Genomic DNA, 17,478 nt, shown 5'->3' with positions numbered 1-17,478 from the left:
TATGTACTCGGTTAGTGCCCAAACCTGTGAGTTGGACGGGAGTTCCCCGAACGTCGACAGTGTCTGCGAGGAGTAGCTGAATCGGCCACAACTGGTGGAGGAGCGAAGTCTTGGCGGCAGGGAAGTCCAGTAGGTTGAAGATCGATTTGAGTGGAGATCCAGCGCTCACTGATGGAGGTGAAGAGCAGGCATGATTGGGCGAATGGGCAGTGGACTCGAGTAGCTGATTTGTGCTTTAGGGGTAAGAAATGCACCCACTATTAGGGCCACTTTCCATACCTCGGGAGCATATTATCACTAAAGGCAGACATCGACGAGGTTCAACACTGCCTCCAGTGCGCCAGCGCAGGCTTCAGCCGTCTGAGGAAGAGAGTGTTCAAAGATCAGACCCTCAAATCTGGCACCAAGCTTATGGTCTACAGGGCTGTAGTGATACCCTGTATGGCTCAGAGACATGGACCATATACAGTAGACACCTCAAATCGCTGGAGAAATACCACCAACGATGTCTCCGCAAGATCCTGCAAATCCTCTGGGAAGACAGATGCATCAACGTTAGTGTTCTCGATCAGGCCAACATTCCCAGCATCAAAGTACTGACCACACTCGACCAGCTCTGTTGGGCAGGACACATTGTCCGCATGCCCGACACGATACTCCCAAAACAAGCGTTCTGCTCGGAACTCCTACACGTCAAGTGAGCCGCAGGTGGACAGAGGAAACGTTTCAAGCACACCCTCAAAGCCTCCTTGATAAAGCGCAACCTCCCCTCTGACACCTGGGAGAGCCTGGCCAAAGACCGCCCTAAGTGGAGGAAGAGCATCCGGGAGAGCGCTGAGCACCATGAGTCTCGTCTCCGAGAGCATGCAGAAACCAAGCGCAGGCAGTGGAAGAAGCGTGCGGCAAACAGACTCCCCACCTTTTCCTCCAATGATTGTCTGTCCCACCTGTTTGACAGAGACTGTAATTCTTATATTGGACTGTTCAGTCACCTGAGTACTCACTTTTGGAGCGGAAGTAAGTCTTCATCGATTTCGAGAGACTGCCTATGATGATGATGTAGACATGATTTATTTTGGATTTCCAACCTCACTCAAACAACCTTTCTGCCATGCCTGGCAGACTTATTTGGCGGTAGTGGGGGTGGTGGGGTGGGGGGAGGTGGCAGTCAGAGGGGAACGATTTAGGTACCACAGTTGTTAAGTGCTGTATCACCTCACCTCTAGGATGTGGATTCGAACTCGGTCCAGGCTGATGGGATCAAGATATCCCATCAGGTAAGTTGCTAAGGCTAAGCAGGAGCCTTACTCCATAGCTACTGACACTTGAGGGGTCACTTTTTTAGCTCGCCAAGGTGCATGTTGGAATTTTGGGCGTACGCTCCCCATTGTTTGAACTATCGAGGTCGGAATACCATCTGACTTCATGCCCAAATTTCACCCAGGAGCATGGACTCGCAAAATCACCCTGGCAAATTGATAAGTGCAATTTTTATTAAGTAGCTGCATTTATATAAGAACTTATTATAGCACTGAAAATGCCTCAGTGCACTTGAAAGTAAGGAATACTTTATTGTGCGTCGGTGCGGACAGTCACAGCAGTCATTCTGCACCAGCACTGTGGTTTTATCGTTTGGTTTCCTGGTGTTGCAAAGGTTTTTTTTAATGTTGTTTACTTACCACCATTCACTTCCAACAGTGGCAGTCAAAGATAATGAGCACCATGCTGCTCAAAATCAGTTCATTTACATATTGAATCTTTCTCCCCCCCCACCTAGAGGGACAATCTATTTTGTCGGGTAAGATTCCAAGCACTCAATCCCCACAGCCTGCCCTTTGGAAAATTATTTGGGTTATTAATTTTTTTTTAGTAGTGTTACCAAGTAACTTTATGGACCTATTGATCTGATTGTTTTTGGATCATTATATGTTTTGTACTTAATAGGATTTATAACACAACTGAAATATACTGTAATAGGAAAACAGTCGTAGAAACAATCTCTCAAAAGTATTCGTGAATGAAATTACAAATTCATCTTTCTACACTTTATTAATGAAAAAAAAGAGATGTGTCTCTTTGAATAGAACAAGAATATACTTAATCAAGGCTCTGAAATCTAAATGATTTGTGGAAATAAAATTGATAGAATTGCTGATTCCGATACCTAAAACACCAGTTTAAAAAAAACACAATCTTGTGTAGCAAGAAAATAGAATATGATTTATTCAATCATCATAATCCAGTGACCCTGCACACAATCGCAACAGCAACTTGCATTTATATAATGCCTTTATCATAGAAGAACACCCCAAGGTGCTTCTCAGAGACACAAGGGAAATTGTGGACACCGAACCGGAGAAGGGGTGATGAGGAGGAATGATCAGAATCTTCATCAAAGGGGTGAGTGTTCAGGAGATTCTTAAAGGAGTAGAGGGAGTGTAATGGAGAGACATTTAGAGAGGGAATTCCAGAGGAGACTGAAGGCACGGTCGCCAATGGTAGGGTAAAGGGAAGGGAGGATGCACAAGAGGTCAGAGGATCAGAGTGTTCACGGTGGGGGTGGTGCTGGGTGTGGTGCGGTAAGAATGTTACAGAGATGGGGAGGGGCAAAAACATCAAGGGGTTTAAACATGGGGATGAAAATTTAAAATTTTAAGGCCCTGGGTTACTGGAAGCCAATTCAGATCAATGAGGATAGGGGGATTGGCAAGTGGGACTAAATATTATAGATATGTTGTAAATAATGTAAAATTATAGAGCTGGATTTTTGGCTTTTTTGTTTTCGGGTAGAAAACGGAGGCGGGGCGGGAAAGTTACCGGTCGGGGATAGTTTGCCTTTTAGTAAGGAATTTTCGGCATCTGGGCCCTGCATCAAGATGCGCAGCGCTAAGGAAGGAGTTGTACACTTTTCGTGGCGCAAGGATGGGAAACTCGCGAACTAAAGTGCCTGGCTATGTGCGCTCCGAGAGACACCTGGGAGGCGGGGGGGGAAACAACAAACATTCCCAAAACATTGCCCACGCCACCACAACACAAATCGCTAAAAAAAATTGAAAGAACCAACACTCGCACTTACCTTCGGAATACTTTACATTCCTCTGTGCCACTGGCTATGCTGGACCGCTCTGATTTCCCAGGCGGTCATTGCGGACGTACTTCCGGGCGGCCGGATCGGGGAAAAGTCAAAACTACTGCCGGTGTTGCAACAAGAGGTGTTGCACACCCAGCGCAGCTCTTTCTGATGGTGCTACTCAGCTGCACAGGAAACCTGAATGCCGCCTTTCACGCCACTCCGGGGCGAAACCCGGCTCGGAAAATCCAACCCATATAGTTTCACAAGGTGTGTGATCTTGTTTTTATTCTTTGGCCGACGGATTATCTATAGAATGACATATTTTGGAAAACACATGACATGACCTAAATTTCAAGATCATAATTAGATCACAAAAAGAAAAAGATGTATTGCTCATATGAAATTTGATCATCCACCAAATTAAGATCGATTCAATGATCGTGCGCATGTAATTTCACAAAACTGTGGTAAAATTTCTCTCCATGATAAGCAAAACATTATGATTTTTTAAATGAACTATAATCTATCCTGTCAAGATCAGTAACAGTAACAGTCACAAACCTTTCACTTTAAAAAAAGCTATCTTGGAATGACCGTTTAATGTATCAAGGTGGGGATTTCCAACTGCAGCGCATATCGGGATGGCAGGCGGTGGGTCATGTGAGGGTTACACCCAACCGACGCCTTCAGTTGGAAGCCCGAACTATTAGTGTGTGTGGTCGTGCCTCATCTTTTGGCTGAGCACACGCAAGCAGCTGGTCTCTTGTGGGTGAAGGGAATGGAGAATCCAACAGCTCCCCTACGGATCCGAGCCAGAAGTCAGGCCCTATGGGGGGTGGGTCTCCCAGAATGGCCCCTTGCAGCCCTGAAGATTTTTCTCGGGCCCTGAACCCACAAAATTCACTGTATTTAAAAAAAAAAGCATCTTTTGCGGCCATTTCCTGAGCGGCCTAAAGCGGCCCCTTTAAGGCACTCTGGTTAGGCCGCTCAACACCTGGTGTTAGTACAGGCAGGGTGTGTGTCTCTCATGCTCTGCCCATTGGTGTACAAAAATGGCGTTGTTGGTCCTTCAATTGGTGTCGGACCCTGATTTAAATATTTTAATAAGTATTCTGCCTGTTTCAGGCATGAAGTGCTAACTGCCCATTTCGAGGCTCACCTGAAAATTGGGACAGCTGGGCCTTAGGCAACCAATGGCCGGGCAATTTTATTTTCCAATTTTTAGCTGCTGCCCAGCCCATTTTCCAGCATAAGCAGGGCAGGTGGTAGTTGAGAATTGGCCATCTCCCAAGTGTTTCGGGCTGCAATATTAGACGTTTGAAACTCTATGGGGGAACAATTTCCTCTTTGCGACATGCAGACAGTCTATCACTGGTGATTCAAAAAAGATGGAAGTGCACAATAGTTTGAATTGAGCAACATAAGTAACAGACCAAAGTGAGACTTCAGGGTTAAAAAAAATTGCTAAATAATTTGAGTGAAGCAACTTTGAATTGAGTAGGCTGTAGTGAAATTGTGTGTTTAGAAAAGATTTTGTTATACGAAACATAAGGAGGAAATTTCCCCCCTCCCCCAACAATGTCTGTATTTCTGCATATAAAAGCACACAACAAGCGCAGCAGGTCTCTAACATTGAGATTGAGGATTTAATGGGAAATGTTGTTCAATGATAGCTGAGTCATTCTATTGTCTCCGATAACCTTTGGATACTGTAGCCAATAAAAGCAATTGTGAAGCTTCAGTTCAGCACTGGAATGATTAGAGGCCTTTGATGGTCCTGTTGACCGAAATGAAATTACAGCTGAAATCCTCTTATAAAGCTTCCAGAGGCTTCTGTACATATCCAAGGGCTCGCTCTGTACAGAGGCGAACACTCTGAATGAAATTTGTTATTGTACTAAGCACTCTGAAGACCGAAATAGCCTACAGTCTTTCTTTAACATCTTGGATACCAGCCAGATCTGCATTGTTGTTATGAATAGCCCTGTCCTTTACTGTCATCCTTCCAGTTCATGCGGGTGCACTTCACTTACATAACAATCAATCTGCAATATTGATTTAATATTCGTCACTTTAGGCAGGATTTTCTGACAGAATTGTGGTGGTGTGTGGGAACAGGAGACCTGTTACGTCAGATCCATGTCCATTTTTACAACCAACGTATTTTACACTCTTTCAACCAGAAAGGTAAGTGTCTGGGTCGATCCTGGGCAATCAAGGCCACCCTCTTGTGTCCTTTCCCGGGACACCAGCTGAGAGTACCATTATAATTAGGTCCATGCTGCAAACACAGAGCATGCTACCAGAGTTTGGAAGACAAGCTTATGGTGCCTAGATCAGTCTGGAGGTGCTCTTTAATATTGGGAAAATTTAAGCTGAAAAAAATGGGTGGTTTGGGGGTCATGTGGGAAGTTGAAGTGTTAAAAGATCTGAATCCTGACCAGAACCCACCTCCAATCCGCCCACTTTCGGGTTTGATGGAAGCGGACTGGGTGGGCAGTGGGGTGGGGGGCTGGTGGGTGGGGGTGGACAGCCAACAACTGCTGGGAAGTGGGTTGTCTATTTGAATATTATAATGAAGCTGGTAGCTGGTCGGGATTTGCATATCTCGTACAACCCACCAACTAATGCAAGGCAAGGACTGCTACAGAGGGACCTGGGGGTACTTGTGCATGAAACACAAAAGGTTAGTATGCAGGTACAGCAAGTGATCAGGAAGGCCAATGGCATCTTGGCCTTTATTGCAAAGGGAATGGAGTATAAAAGTAGGGAAGTCTTGCTACAACTATATAAGACATTGGTGAGGCCACCTGGAATACTGCGTGCAATTTTGGTTTCCATATTTACGAAAGGATATACTTGCTTTGGAGGCAGTTCAGAGAAGGTTCACTAGGTTGATTCCGGGGATGACGGGGGTTGACTTATGAGGAAAGGTTGAGTACGTTGAGCCTCTACTCATTGGAATTCAGAAGAATGAGAGGTGATCTTATCAACAAGCATAAGATTATGAGGCGGCTTGACAAGGTGGATGCAGAGAGGATGTTTCCACTGATGGGGGAGACTAGAACTAGAGGGCATGATCTTAGAATAAGGGGCCGCCCATTTAAAACAGAGATGAGGAGAAATTTCTTCTCTCAGAGGGTTGTAAATCTGTGGAATTCGTTGCCTCAGAAAGCTGTGGAAGCTGGGTCATTTAAAACATTTAAGACAGAAATAGACAGTTTTTTAAATGATAAGGGGATAAGGGGTTATGGGTAGGGGTTGGGGAAGTGAAGCTGAGTCCATGATCAGATCAGCCATGATCTTATTGAATGGCGGAGCAGGCTTGAGGGTCCGTATGACCTACTCCTGTTCCTATTTATTATGTTCTTATGTAAGAGCCTTTACACTTACCTCCTGAATCCAGCATCCCTGCCTAACCCACCCCCCATGATCAGAGATCCCCCCCCAACCAGGCCTCTGATCCCCCTTCCCAACCCCTACGAGGCTTTCCCTTCTCAAACACCTCCAACCCTTATTCGTTGCCAACACATCCCCCCATTCCATCAATAACCACTCTACCACCCCACCCCCACTCCCCACTGCTCCTCTGTGACCCTCCCCCTATTCCTCCGGCCCCTGATCCTCACCCGCCCCCTCTCCGTGCTGCTCCCGGCCCCAGTTTTCCCGAGTTTCCCGACTGCTTCCGAGCTCCCTTTCCCCATCCCCATCCGCTTGCAATCTGCCTTTTCCATTAAAATTCAGCCCATAGTCTCCAAGATGGTGGTGAATGTATTGTATGTTGTACAAATTTCAGCTGCAGTATTCATGGAATCATAGAATGATACAGTCTTTGATAAAGCTATCCAATTTGTTCCATTCCCATGCTCTTTCCCCGTAGCCCTCTAAATTTTGCTCTTCAAATATTTATCCAATTTCCTTTTGAATAGTACTATTGAATCTGCTTCCACCACCCTTCCAGGCAGTGGATTGCAGATCACAACTCGCTGCATTAAAAAAAAGTATACTCATGTCACCTCTGGTTCTTTTGCCAATCATCTCACAAACATTAATAAACCAGTTGGATTCTTATGATAATTTGGCAGCTTTCATAGTTATTTTGAATACATACTCACAATTTACCACACAGGATTTGGAACTCAAGACATCGGGGTTGCTAATGCACTGACCATAACCACTAGTCTTGATTGCTATTCTGGGATCATAGTATTGTGTTCACCTCTGGGCACAGCACTTCAGGAAGAATGTCAAGGCCTTGGAGAAGGTACAGAGGAAGTTTACCAGGATAATGCCAGGGATGTGGAGAGACTGGAGAAGCTGGGATTGCTCTCCTTAGAGCAGAGAAGGTTAAGGGGAGGCCTAGTAAAGATATTTAAAATTAAGTATTATGAATGCGTACATGGGGACGCACTACCAGGAGTAGGCAAAAATTTCTGACCGCAGCCTCCATCTGATCCCAGCCTCTAACACTAAATCAAAAGTACTAACAGCATTGTGCAACACGTACAGAAGCAGCACAACCATTGTTTTAATGTAAAAGCCAGAAATGAAGATCTTTCCTGACAATACCAGCTCTGATAATAATTAGCAGACTGCGGAGGTGAGGCTGCACAGCTTTAAAGGTTCCTTTGTTGGCCTTCCAGGCTGAGAATCGTGTGTTGCTGCAGGCGCACAACTCACATTATCCTACGTTAATTATGCAAATCAGGTCCCACACCAAATTTCTTGAGCTTGACTGAAGCTACACAGCCGGTTGCTGTTGATCCATAGAAAATGGGCACATGAAAAGGAAAGGGATCTGGTCTGCTTTGGTTGTTGTTGTTACTTGATTGACTATTGGATAGCTTTTTTGGCAGTCGGTGATAGAGAATTCAAACGGGCTGCAGAGTTGAGAAAACACAGACCAATGTCTACGTGCGACTGAGCACATTGCATTAAGTCACCAATCAACTTGACATTTCAGGACCCTTGGCAGTGAGCCAATTAGGGGTTAAGAATATATCAATAGAGCCAATAAGGTCAAAGGAGGTGAGTTCTATAAATTGATCCAGGATAAGAACAGCCATGTTTTGCCATGTGTTCTCAGAAGGACAAAGGAACTGGCAATCAGCCAGAAGCTTGTTGCTGCTGCCAGAATAAAATTACTTTAAATCTACAACCGGAGTTCGCATTTCATTGAAAATAAAGAGATCTAACAATTTTGGCGTCATGAACAGGATCGCTGAGGGAAGAAACTGAATTTTGGACATCGGACCTACATACTGAGGTAAGGACTCCTCGTTATAAAAGCCCTCAGTCAATGGTCTAAATTTACCTCCCCTTCTACGCGATTCCGAAAGCCTCCGGTTTGCGAACCCTCCAGTTGGTGATCTGCTCGAGATCCCATAGACGTCTAAACTTCGGCGGTGTGTTAGTTAATTCATCACCGACCCACTGATTTGGCTGGAAAGCCTACGACTCGAGACCCCAGTAAAGAAATTAGTAATATGGCAGCAGGAGATAAGAGCAAAGAATTGCCTACAACTGTTAAAGGTGGGCGGGCAACGCCTGAGGTTTCGATAGATGAAATCCTCAAACAGTTGAAAGAATACATAGAGCAACAATTCAACTTATCTAAAACCTGTATTAAGATCGAACGAAAATACGGAACCTTCAAAGGACAATGGTCTTTGAACGAGATCAAAAGGGTCTGGGGAAAAACAACCCATATGAAAAATAAAGAACAAACTAGATGGTCCCTAGCAGTTATGGGACAGATCCGACAGCGGAATGAAGTTATAACGCGTTCCCAATATGATAGGGACCTGACCAGTGCAAAGAACTAATTGCAAGCGGTTTGTGAACAGCTGAGACAGAAAAAGCTTGAACTTGAAAAGTCGGAAGCGGAAGTTAAAGATCTTAAATGTGAAATTAAAGAATGGAAAAAATCATTAGGTCAAGAGACAGTAATAGGAAAGGGAAAATGTATCGGTCAATTCCCAGGGTACCCATGTTTGGATAAATTAAAAGCGCAAACCCGAAGACACGACCGAGGAATAGATACGGATTCTGAATTCTCCGACGATACAGGGTCGGAGGATGAAGAATTAGGGGTGCACTTTGCCCCGTTTAAAAAAAAAGCGAGTTGTAGTCAAATCAGAAGAGACTGCAGATGAGGATGTAACCAAAAAAACGAAGAAAAGGGTGTATGCAGAATACTTATTTCATTATCCGGCAGACCCAGAAAAAATTGATAAATGGTCCAAGGAGTTGCCCAATCCAAAGAAAGGGGGAGTGAAAAAGTGGGACCAATTGGACCGCTTAAGAAATATATATCAACTTCATCCCTGGGATGGAGTGCAAATTTTGACCATAATGGTGCCATAAACACAAGGAAGGAAATTGTACAACAAGGTAAAAGGAGCTTTGGGGCGGGATGAGCAAGAATTAGACGTAGGGTGGGATGCGATTAAACATTGGCTGCAAGCCTTCAGCCCAGCTAAGACAGACTGGGGAAAAATTGCAGCCTGCCAACAGAAAGGAACAGAGGAGGTCCTGGAGTATGACGAGCGATTTAGATGCACGTGGCTAGAACATTCGGGTATGAATAATACGGATGAGGAAATGGATGAACAAGTGTTTGGACCTCTGAAAGCAGCTTTCGTGGCAGGTCTAAAGCCAGAACTGTCCAAAATGCTTAAGGTAGTGTTACCGGACTGGGAAGGTAGGGGAACTGGTGGATCGATGTAACCAATTAGACAGTGATATGGGGGCTAAAGTCTGAGCTGTGCAGGCTATGGGATGGAAATCCCAGGATTCCGATAAACAGTCATTAGGAAAATTACCCGGAAAATGTCATTATTGTGGGAAAGAAGGTCACTGGGCCAAGACGTGCAGGGCAAAACAGCAAGGTCACGGCCGGGGAAGAGGACGCAGCCAGGGATACCACTCAGCCAACAAACCAGGCTTGTCACAAGATAATGACCTCATAGAAGCATTTAAGCGACTGACAATACAACAACAGAAGGAGTTACTTGGGATAGCAAAAAACGATTAGAGCCCGCCCTGGCCCCACTCCTCGCACTAATACAACAGAGGGGAGATGGGCTATATATAACTGTGAGGGCGGCGATAAGGATGTGGACTGTCTTTTAGACACAGGGGCGGAATTAACATGCTTACCCCTACAATATGGAAACTTTTTGCCGTTGGATGGTAGAGCACATACAGCCTATGGAGTTGGGGGCCATAAAATGGAAATTAAAAGGACAACACCGGTACTTATAGGGCTGGGTCCACATGAACTAACCACGCCGGTCTGGATAGGCCCAGTAGATCAACCCCTTTTGGGAATGGGCGTTCTAATCCAAATAGATTCATCGTTGCATTTTGAGGATGGTCAGGTGACATGGTCAATTAGAACTTTGAAGAAAGAAGAATTGAAGGAACATCCGACATGGGCTAAAGATAAGAACGATTGTGGCCTACTCCAGATGGAGCCTGCGTCATTTACCGGGACCAAGCCTCCATGCACTAAACAGTATCCCATCAGTCCAACTGCCATCGTGGAATCTTACCGGTCATTCAGCAATTGGAGAAACAAGGGGTGCTTATTAAAATGCATAGCTCCTCCAATAGCCCTGTGTGGCCGGTACAGAAATCTAATGAAACTCGGCGTTTGACCGTCAATTATAGGAAAGCTAACCAGTGTATTGATCAAAAAGCTCCTTTGGTCGCAGATCCTGCCACTATTTTTAATGCCCTCAAACCGGAACATAAATATTTCTCGGTTATAGATATGGCCAACGGATTTTGGTCGGTGCCTCGGGCACCGGAGGTTCGACAGTGGTTTGCTTTCACGGTCCAAGGACAACAGTATACTTGGACCCGGTTACCGCAGGGTTTCCACAACAGCCCTACGGTATTCCACATGGCTTTACAAAGCCATTTGCGAGAATTACCCCCCCTGTCATCCACAGTCATCCAATATGTAGACGATATCCTGCTAGCTTCAAACACGGAAGAACAGCATGAACAAGATTTACGAGCTTTGCTGGACCACCTTTGGCTGAAAGGACATAAAGCCAGCATCGACAAAGCACAAATATCCTAAGAAGAGGTTGTATACCTGGGATAAAAAATTTCACAAGGAAAGAGAGAACTTACCCAGGATAGAACTGCAGCCATTCGGGCTGCTAAAAAACCCACCACTATTCAGGAACTAAGGTCTTTTTTGGGATTGTGTAACTTTAACAGAAATTGGATTGACTCCTTCACACAGCTTGCTCAGCCATTGAATGATATCTTAAAGGGGAAACGTGCCTCTAAAGAAGCCATCACCTTCACTAGGGAACAACAAGAGGCCTTCCTGAGTTTGAAAAAGGCTTTGTGTTCGGCACCGGCTCTGGGAATCCCACTTACCCTACTTGTCCATGAGAAAGAAGGACACATGACAGCTATACTGACACAAGAACATGGGGATCGGCAAAGACCTATTGGCTATTATTCGGCCAAACTGGATGCGGTAGCCCTCGGATGGGGAAGTTGCCTAAGGGCCATGGAAGCTACATGTCGAGCAGTAATGACCATTGCAGGTCTAGACCTTGACCAAAAGCTGATTGTCAAGTGTCCCCACACCGTACATGTTTTGCTGTCTATGAATAGAATGTCTCAGGTGACGGCAGCTAGATGGACCCGCTGGACAGCAGTTTTGGAAACTCCAAATCTCCATATCGTCCGGGCCAGCCCGGTTAGTCCCGCAACTATGCTCCCGATGTCAGAATCGAGGGAGCAAGAGGGGGGAAAATGTGAAGAGCATGACTGTGTGGAGATTTTAAAAGAAACAGAAGAAGCAGCCTTAGCATCAGAGGAGCCTCTGCACAACCCAGACCTCATCCTGTTTACAGATGGTTCCTCCTTTGTTGACAATGGTACCAGAAAAGCAGGATTGAGCAGTTACAACCTTATATGAGGTTGTGGCAAAAGGATGTTTACCTTCAGGAATGTCAGCACAACAGGCCGAGTTACGGGCCCTGTCAGAAGCATGTCGAACAGCAGAAGGACAGACAGCTAATGTCTACACAGATTCGAGTTATGCTTTTGGAGTCACTCACGACTTTGGTCTGTTATGGCGGAAAAGAGGATTCCTCACTGCTGCTGGTACACCTATCCGAAATGGAAAAGAAGTCCGAGACTTACTAGAGGCCATACAATTACCTCAGGAAGTGTCCATCCTGAAGTGTAAGGCTCATACCAAGGAAAATACCACGGAAGCACAGGGAAATGCCCTAGCCGACCAGGCAGCTATAAGATGCCGCCTCACAGGGTGCTCCCCCAGAAGAACCAACACAGATGTGCAGATTGAAAGCACTCAGGACTCTGACACGAGACCTTCAAACAATGCAAGGCAAGTGCTCCCAAGAGGGAAAATGGGCATGGATTGAGGCAGGAATTAAGCTATGCGAAGATGGTGTCTGGAGACAAAGAGTTACCGACAAGCCAGTCGCGCCACAAGCACTTATGCCTTTTTTAGCCCAACAGATCCACTCGTGGGGACACTTGGCCTCACAACAGATGACGGCATGGTTCCAGAAAAGCTGATGGGGTCGGGGATTTAAAAAAACATGCCCAGCTGGTAGCAGACCGCTGTGTGGTCCCATCACGGTAATGCCCCAACTGAGGCCCCCTGCCCCTGTCGGACCGTTCCAGCATCTGCAGGTTGATTATATATCTCTCCCTCCATGCCAAGAATACACTAACATTCTTGTCATGGTCAACAGATTCTCTAGATGGGTAGAAGCTGTCCCAACTAAAAGAGCCACAGCCAATCACACTGCAAAGGTCTTGTGTAAGGATTACATTCCCCGATGGGGAGTCCCGAGTCGCATTGACTCAGATCAGGGAACACACTTCACAGGTGCTGTCTGCCAAGAAGTCTGTAGGTTACTGAACATTACGTGGGATTTACACTGTCCTTATCACCCACAATCATCAGGACAAGTAGAGCGAATGAATCGAACTCTGAAACAACGGCTTGCCAAATATCACCAAGAAGGAACACCATGGCCCCAGGCACTACCAATAGTGCTATGTAGCATTTGGGCAACCCTGAACAGAACTACAGGTCTAAGCCCATTTGAAATTATAACAGGAAGACCCATGTCGCTGCCAGGAACTATTGGCTTACGGAAAGCTGATGTTCATGGTCACTTAATGAGTGGCACTTTGTTATCATACTGTCAGGACCTAACCAATGCTATTAGTTCTGTTTCCCGACAGGTAACGGCAGCTTGGGGTAATCCACCCGAAGGAGGACACGACATAATCCCGGGAGTCTGGGTCTATGTGAAAAAGTTGCATAAAGAACCTTTGGGTGCCAAGTGGGAGGGACCTTACCAAGTGTTATTGACCACCCAGGCAGCTGTTAAAGTCCAAGGAAAGAAAGCCTGGATCCACGCTTCACACGTTAAACGAGCATCTGTAACTGAAGCTGAAATCTGATAAGGACAATTACTTTTTGCCAAAATGTATAAATGTACTGTATTACTGACTGCATTTGCCTATTTCTCGGCATTTGCCTATTTCTTACTAGCCGACCTTCTGCACCAAAGGGAAATAGTAGAGTACCCAGGGAATTACATGTAAATACCTTTTTATATATGTCATACATTTATGCCAAACAAGGTAACATTTCTAGTTGTTGGGTGTGTGCACATATTCCTATTCACTCAAAGGGAGGGATTCCCTTGAGGCCAGTTCCCTTGAATATCTCGAAAATGGCTGAGGGGATAATTAATCAAAACAAAACAGGCAATGTGTTTCAGGATACGGAAAACTGGGCATGTAATGGAAGTCAGCAGGTTACAATCTGACTACCTTTGAAGGGGGGGTACCAACCGTGCTCCAATAATTCCAAACGGCCCCCATTTTTTGTTATCACTAATACAATGGGAATAGGAAGACCGGGGGAATCGGTCTGTCTGATTAGAAACATCAAAGGAGGCCAAAATATAGGGTATAGTAACTGCTCCCGGAATTATAATGCAATCAAGCCACGGAACCGTCCAAACTGGGCCGATGTGGGAGCTCTTAACGTAACGGGGATCCTGAATAAAACAGATGGAAAAGCCTGGACAGGCCCTGGAGTGTTGCTAACAAAGAAACAGCTAACATTCATTGCCTATAATGGCACCTAATGGGTATGTGGCCACAAGGCCTACCCTTGGCTGCCCCAGAATTGGATGGGATCCTGCTATTTAGCCTACATTGTGCCATATATGTATCATATAACGTCACTGTCAGAACATCTACAACGTCCTAAGAGAGCTATCACAGAAACAGAGAGGTTCTTTGCCATTCTGATCCCCAGGTATGGGACCGCCAAACTGGCAAGGGAATCTATTAATATGGCATCCGTTGTGGAACGGGTAGCCAATGCTACTTCAGAGGCTCTAGTTAAAATCAATGCAGAAATGGAAGCAATCCGCACAGTAGCCCTACAGAATAGACTGGCCCTTGACGACATTCTGGCTGAAAAGGGAGGTATTTGCATCCTACTCGGAACTGAGTGTTGCACATATATCCCAGGTAGCTCCGAAGAAATTACCCACTTAGCGGAGCATATCCAAAAAGAGGTAGAAAAACTTAAGCAACCCCCATCATTCACTTTGTGGAGCGGAGCCACTGAATGGCTAGGTTCAATAGGAACTTCATTGGTGGAAGGTTTAATTCTATTCGTTGTAATTATTTTACTTTTATATTGTTTGTTTATGTTGATTAAGTGTTGTTGCAACCAGGCGGCTGTAGCTGCTGTCCTGCAGGTGAGACACCTTGCATGTCCCAGCAGATCGTCTGTACATGGCACAGGGGTATGTTATGCTTAAGAGAAGGTTGTTTACTGGTTGAATTAAGATATTGATTTGGATTAAATTGGTATGAGGTTAATTAACCTACCAAAACCAGACTTCCATTGTGGCCACGGTGGAATTCGGATTGATGTAAATTTGTGTGGAAGCTACTAGTCCGAACATGTAGTGAAACACATCAACACATTTTAGAAGGAAACTCTATTAACATGTATGAAATTATTTTGGAGAATGTTTAACCAGTGATACCTTATGTTTTATAATTCAGTTTGTGAAAGAATCAAAGGGGGGATTGATAGACAATTCAAACGGGCTGCAGAGTTGAGAAAACACAGACCCATGTCTATGTGCGACTGAGCACATTGCATTTAGTCATCAATCAACTTGACATTTCAGGACCTTTGGCAGCGAGCCAATTAGGGGTTAAGAATATATCAATTGAGCCAATACGGTCAAAGGAGGCGAGTTCTGCAAATTGATCCAGGATAAGAACAGCCATGTTTTGCCATGTGTTCTCAGAAGGACAAAGGAATTGGCAATCAGCCAGAAGCTTGTTGCTGCTGCCAGAATAAAATTACATTAAATCTCCAACCGGAGTTCGTATTTCATTGAAAATTAAGAGATCTAACAGTCAGCATTTCTCTACTTCTGCATTGACTTTTGTGCATACTCATTTTTTCATTCCATATTTTTGACTCTTTGTTGAAACCTTCATTTTGTTAAGAAAATGCTTTTCTGGCGTCTTGGAAGTTACTTGAGCACATTAGCCTGGCGGACACTCCAGAGATGCCTGTTTTTCCGGTGAGATGTTAAACCCTCTCAGGTGAATGTGAAAGTTCCCATGACACTGCAATGATTCTTTGGTGCCTGCATTGTCTGACAGGTCCTAGAGAATGAACATTTGGCTCTAGTGAGACCAGGGCTATCCTTTGCAGCCATGGTGATGACCCAATTAATAACCCCGACACAGCAGCAGAATATAGATACAGTAAGGCCCATGCTACCGCAAAGTCGCTGTGGAGTACACAACAGCAATACAGAAGTAATGTTTCAGTTGTTTGGACTGACCTAGTGGGATGCTGCTCAATAATTTAGTCCAAATCTCTAATACCTGTCTGCTGCATCTTGCCCAATTATGCCACTGGAACATGTAACAGGCCAAAGAGGAAGTCCATAGCCCTGCAGCCTTACAGGAAGAAGATGAGGAAGATAATGATGAGGAGGTAGATAATATGGATGGAGATGATGTAAAGACATACAGATTAGTGTGTAATTTTATTGTAGACAACTACTTATAATAATGGACACCTTCTGTCAATAACCAACTTTGTTTTTCCATATGAATATCCACCCAAGAGCATGATGGCCATTCCTTGCATTCATGCTGCCCACCTATCTTTCAGTCCCCTCCCAGCACTAATTCCTTTCTATGGTCCAACACAATTGAAAGCAATATCCATACAAAGGAGAAATAAGATCGCTCATTATAGAGTGGTGTTTACTGTGCACATGTGTATTGAGCCTTACGTCCATCTTTCCCCTGGTGTCCTGTAAGATGGGATGGGTGGACAGGTGGAAGATGCAATTTAATGTGTGTGGCATTTCAATTTGGAAGGAAGTAAAAGGATTTGATGTATATACTTAAAAGAAAGACACTGAAGGGTGGGAAGAAGAGACACATAGGGGTTCGTATACATAATTTTTTGAAAGTAAAAATGCAAATGCAGGTAGATAAAAACATGACAAGGCCAAAGTCATTTTCCGTTTATTAATAGGAGCATAGAATACAAGATTAAAGAAGTAATGATAAATTTGTATAGAACATAAGTTAGACCACAGTTAAAGTATCCTACACAATTTTGGAACCCCTGAGGTACAAAGGACATTAAAGCCACAAGTGAGTGCAGTGTATATTCACCAGCATGATGCTAGAGATGGGAGGTTATAGGTATGAGGAGAGACTTGAGATACAAGGGCTATTTCCATTTGATCAGAGCAGGCTACGGGGAGATTTATTGGAGCTATTAAAAATTCTGAAGGGTTCTGATGGAATAAACAGGGACGGACTATTTGCTCTTGTCGGGGAGTCAGTGATGAGGGGCCATCAATTTAAAATTGTCACTGGAGAGAGTTAAGAGAAATACCTTCATGCAGAGTGTTGTTGAAGCATGGGATGTTTTATTACAGGGAGAGTTTGATGATCAAGAGTATGTATTCTCAACTAAATTTTCTAGTACAGTACTGAAGGAGTGCTAGATTGTCAACTAAGACATGGGGGGAAGGATTTTAACCCCCAAAAGCGGGTGGATTTGGGTCGGTGGGAAGTTAAAATGTAAAAAAAATGTCACACTTGACCCCAACCTGCACTGAATCCGAAAAGCAAAATACTGTGGATGTTGGAATCTGGAATCCACCCAATTCTTTTATTGACATATGTGGATGGCGGGTTTAGATGGCCAACCCGCTCCCAGGAGACGGGTCCCTAATTTAAATATTATAATGAGACAGCATGCTTCATATTTTTCTCTGTTCCAACTGTAACGCTGACCGGCCAGGTTTCCC

At 44.7% G+C, this 17,478-nt stretch overlaps 1 long non-coding RNA gene across 1 annotated transcript; it reads left to right on the top strand.

Annotated features, from left to right (window-relative positions):
* The first annotated feature begins 3,212 nt into the window (after positions 1–3,212).
* LOC139268150 (uncharacterized) lies at positions 3,213–13,597 on the top strand. Its single transcript, XR_011593977.1, has 3 exons — positions 3,213–3,340; positions 8,163–8,339; positions 13,331–13,597. It is a non-coding gene; the product is annotated as an uncharacterized lncRNA (long non-coding RNA).
* Positions 13,598–17,478: the final 3,881 nt, after the last annotated feature.

The sequence above is a fragment of the Pristiophorus japonicus genome, chromosome 8 (assembly GCF_044704955.1).
Source record: "Pristiophorus japonicus isolate sPriJap1 chromosome 8, sPriJap1.hap1, whole genome shotgun sequence".
Lineage (NCBI taxonomy): Eukaryota > Metazoa > Chordata > Chondrichthyes > Pristiophoridae > Pristiophorus > Pristiophorus japonicus.
Note: the sequence above shows the minus strand (reverse complement) of the source record. Positions and strands in the feature narration are given on the sequence as shown.